Genomic DNA, 5,423 nt, shown 5'->3' on the forward strand with positions numbered 1-5,423 from the left:
ATATATATATATATATATATATATATATATATATATATATATATATAGTCTAGGAACTAGACTTGGTCTCATGAACTTTATATTCATGAGTAATTCTCTGAGATTCTCTCATTAACCTTTTTCTTTTGAACATGCTGGCTATAAATTTGATCTATTTGTGCCTCTTTGTGGTTGTGAAAAAAATGGAATGTTTAGTAAAATCTTTTTAAATTGTAAAACACCACATAGATATAATTTTCTGTTAACTGGTGTTTTCTGGCCAATGATCCATTAGACATTTTGACCAGTTGTTCTGACAGATTTGACAAGATGAGCTTCAAACAAATGATACAACTCTAAAATGGGCCCCTTTTGGCAATTCTCATTAAATCTTTCTAACTACTGCCATATTGGCTGCTATAACATGGAAGCAAAATCTCTACTTATTGTCAACCCCAACATTATTCATTTCAAATAGAAAAAAGAGAAATTCTCTAAAGAAACATTATGACATTACTGCTGTGTCATGCTGGATTATTGGCATAAACTCATGTTAACAACAAACTGAATACATTAGGCTAATTATCTCATAGTGTACCCTATCAATCTAACTATCACTGCTGCTTACTATGTTCAAGGTTTCTTCACAAATAATCTTGAATATTTTAAAGATACAAATTGCTTTTATTATAAAAACAATAAAAATTCACTATTGTTTTGAGTTGGTGGCAGATATTTTAAGGTGTGTGTTCTCTTCTTTGTGTGAACATTATGCATATTTTGAAAACTTTTTCCTTTAAAAATTAGGATTTTACAGAATTATAGAAAGACAGACTTCATTTTTTTTTTGCTCTGGGATTATATTGAGCTTTCTGTTGGTTGCAAATGTTGAATAGTGGCTTCTGGTAATTTGGTATCAACTTAGAATATATGTGCACTCTTACGTGTGTGAGATGGTGAAATATGAAAATAATTATCACATTGACTTAGTATTAATACTGTAAAGATGCATGACTGTGACATAACTGTCTCTTTAGAAATGCAGTCTTGAAAATGAGACACTGCACTTGAGAAAATGCTTTAAATTCATGGAGTAGTAATCACCAAGTATGCAATATTTGTAACACTTCAAGAGAACACTTCTTCAAGCTTTGTATTTTAAAAATTACAATAGTTTCTATATGTGAAAATAAAACACATTTACATAACCACATATCATTTGGCAAGCTTTTTAGATCTAGTTGAAATAAGCCATTAAAACATTTCGAGTAATATTGTATTTCTTAGATGCCAAATATTGAGGCATGAATATTTCACTTGTTCAATTCTTTCTTTAAGTAGAGGATAAATATCCATTTAGAACATTTCAATCATCTTACCCTGCTAAATAAGCCATCACTGTCCTCTAGACTTCTGACATTAATGTAATTATTATTAGCTTGCAATTCTTATCTCAGACAATTATATAAATAAAATAAGTAATATTAAATCACCCAATTTTACGTTATTCGTAGTAAAGATGGTGACATGACTATTTTGCTATGGGATACAACTATAATTGTAATAATACCAAGTAGAACTTTATGACCTAGTTATTTACAAGGCTCTTACTCTTTCTAAGTTCTTCAATCTTTAGAAGATATTTGTTAAAACTTCTGGAATATTTTAGAGACACGTACAGATATTGTCGCAGGTATGGATATACACACACATATATGCACAAACCTACCTAAACTATATCTGATTACAAGTCTAAAGGCTGAGGAGTAGGGAAGTACACCACCCCACTAAAAAACTGTAGAGGAACAAAGATGTAAACAAAAACTTAACTGTCAATTAGAAACTCTCAGAATAAAAGACAGGATGATGCATTTGTATTCAATTTAACACACACAAAAAAAATCAAAATACCCATGGTAATCCTTTGATGAAAAGAGTGACAACAGAAGATATATTTGTCTTTAAGCAATTTATTGAGTAACCTGAAAACTGTCATCATTCATTAGGGTTGGTCTTAGGAGTCAAGTCTCCGTGTGTCTTTCCCTCATTTGGCAAGGCACTGGTTGTACAACAAATGATTATGTAAGATAGACATGATGTCTCCATTTAGGGCAAAGGGGAAACATGGTCAAAACTCCATACCTGCATGTGCTTGAATAAATGGTAATTCATCATGATTGTCAAAATAATATTCATTTATTTGTAGAAAGATGTTTAATTATGTTTTAATGATGCAATTACATACGTTTTTGTCATCTTGATCTGTCAATTGCTATGGAAAATGCGTTAAAGAAGAACAAGGACTATTTCTAACAGGATCTCAAGGGCAGGCTCTTTGACCTCCCCCTACCCCCCAGGGGAGGAGCAGTCCTGTTAGGCCACAGAGGAGGACTTTGCAGCCATCCTTGAAGATACCTGATAAAACAGGGTCAAATGAAAGGGGAGGAGGTCCTCCCCTATCACTGGACTTGGAAAGGGGCAGGGAGGAGACCAGGGAGGGAGTTGGGGAGGGAGAGGGAATGAGGGAGCGGGATACAGCTGGGACACAGAGTTAACAAATTGTAAATAAAAATAAAAATAAAAATAAATAAATAAAAATAAATAAAAAAAGAAACTCAAGAATTAATTCTTACTACCGTAAAAAAAAAAAAAAAGAAGTTCATCCTAAGATACAATTGTTTATTTTTTTGTGATTATTTCTTATTCTTATCCTATACATTTGGAAGATATAAATATATGAAAGTGCAAAACCGTATCTTGCTATTGAAATTACTGATTTATTATTAGTTACTGCTTTTGTGATGACACTCTAAGTAAATTTTTGCTACATCTCCTTAACATTTTCATTATTTTTCTAAGTTTCTATTATTAGAAACTGGTACACACAAATACTTAGAGAACAATAATACTCACAGAACAATAATCAGGCATTTCATTTGTAAGTGAAGTCACAGATCAGCCAATGTTACTCAGAATACTTGAGTTGTAATAAATTATCTGTTTTTAATATTAGTTACAATTTATTAACTTTGTATCCCAGCTGTATCCTGCTCCCTCATTCCCTCTGAATCCCACCCTCCCTCCTTCATCTCCTCCCTGCCCCTTTCCAAGTCCACTGATAGGGGAGGACCTTCTCCCCTTTCATCTGACCCTGGTTTATCAGGCATCTTCAGGACTGGCTGCAAAGTCCTCCTCTGTGGCCTAGCAGCCCCCATCCCTTGGGGGGTGGGGAGGTCAAAGAGCCTGCCATTGAGTTCATGTCAGAAATAGTCCCTGTTCCCCTTACTAGGGTAACCCACTTGGATACTGAGCTACCATGGGCTACTTCCGAGCAGAGGTTCTAGGTTATATCCATACATGGTCCTTGGTTGGAAGAACTGATTCTCAAAAAAGACCTCTGTGCCCAGATAAATGTGGATCTCCTGTCCTCTCCAGGTCATATTAACTCCCCCTTCTTTCATATGAATCCCTGCACTCTGCCCAAGGTTTGGTTATGAGTCTCAGTATCTGCTTTGATACACTGCTGGGTAGAGTCTTTCAGAGGCTTTCTGTGGTAGGTTCCTGTTCTGTTACGTTACTTGTTTTCTCCTACTTCCAATGTCCATCCCATTTGCCTTTTTAAGTGAGGACTGATCATATTACCATGACACTGAGATTTTACCTTACACCCATCAAAATAGCTAAAATCAAAAACTCAAATGACAACACATGCTGGAGAGGTTGTGGAGAAAGGGGAACCCTCCTCCATTGATGGTGGGAATGTAAACTGGTACAACAACTTTGGAAATCAATCTTGCTCTTTCTCAGTCAATTAGGAATAGTGCTTCCTCAAGACCAAGCTATACCACTCCTAGGCATATATTCAAAGATGCTCAAGTAAACAACAAGGTCATTTGTTCAACCATGTTTGTAGCAGCTTTATTTGTAATAGCCAGATCCTAGAAACAACCCAGATGTCCATCAAAGGAGGAATGGATACAGAAATTGTGGTATTTTTTATAGTTTTTTAATTTTTTTATTTAACTTTTATTAATTACACTTTATTCATTTTGTATCCCCCATAAGCCCCTCCCTCCTCCCCTCCCGATCCCACCCTCCCCCCCCTTTTCTGCATGCATGCCCCAAGTCCACTGATAGGGGAGGTCCTCCTCTCCTTCTTTCTGATCTTAGTCTATCGGTTCTCATCAGAAGTGGCTGTATTGTCAGGGTTCTAGGTTATCTCCATGAATAGTCCTTGGTTGGAGTATGAGTCTCTGGGAAGTTCGCTGTGTTCAAATTTTCTTGTTCTGTTGCTCTCCTTGTGGAGTTCCTGTCCTCTCCAGCTCTTACTATTTCCCACTTCTTACATAAAATTCCATTCACTCTGATATTTTTACACAATGGAATACTACTCAGCAATTAAAAATGAGAAAATCATGAAATTTGCAGGCAAATGGTGGGATCTAGAAAAGATCATTCTGAGTGAGGTATCCCAGAAAGAGAAAGACACACATGGTATATACTCACTTATATAGACCTACAAGATATGATAAACATACTGAAATCTATACATCTAATGAATATAAACAAGAAAGAGGACCTGAGGTAAGATGATAAATTATCTTTTTTTTCTTTTCTCCTATAATATTGTACACATTCTATATAGCAGAATATCATTAAGAATCATTTCATTTTTTGTTTCTTCCCTTCTTTTTATCTTTTTGTGTTTGTTTGTTTGTCATATTCAGTTTTTTAGAAACTTCCTAGTACCTACGATGATGACCCTAGAGAAGATTCCTAATAATGGAGGACCTGGAGCCCAAACTAGCCATGTTCTGTAACCAGACAAGGCGTCCAGTGGTGGAATGGGAAACAAAACCAGCCACAAAACGTTTGACTGGCAACCTGTCCTACCTGCAAGATGCAGTGTGGTAACAGTAGCTCAGAGTGTGTGGGAGTGGCCACCGGTGACTAGTCTAACTTGAGGTCCAAGCGCCTGGGGGAAGCCCATGCTCAACACTGCCTGTATGGCCAGGAATCAGAAGTTGGATGGCTCAGGGACCTAGGGTGAAAACTTCTTGATCATCTGTGATAGGGTTTTGACTAGGATAGAGTGATTTTGAGACAATGTTCTAACAGTCTTTTCTTCTTCTTCTTCTTCTTCTTCTTCTTCTTCTTCTTCTTCTTCTTCTCCATCTCTCATTTAACAATTTTAGATTCAAATTCCCAGTGTTGAATTCTTTCATGGTAAACTGTCTACAACTGATTCTGTTCAGTCAACTCACATTATACTGTAGTTTATCTACTGCTTGATCTCAATGATGAAGATTATTTACACGAGGATTATCAGGGACCTTTACAGGCAAACTTCATGTGGGTTGCTTAATGAATTTAGGGACAAAGGGAAGCTGCTATTGTATCCTAGGAATGTGGAATCAAGGTCTTAGAGCTAAGTCACTGTTTCC

Source organism: Psammomys obesus, unplaced genomic scaffold (genome assembly GCF_907164565.1).
Source record: "Psammomys obesus unplaced genomic scaffold, mPsaObe1.curated_primary_1811, whole genome shotgun sequence".
Lineage (NCBI taxonomy): Eukaryota > Metazoa > Chordata > Mammalia > Rodentia > Muridae > Psammomys > Psammomys obesus.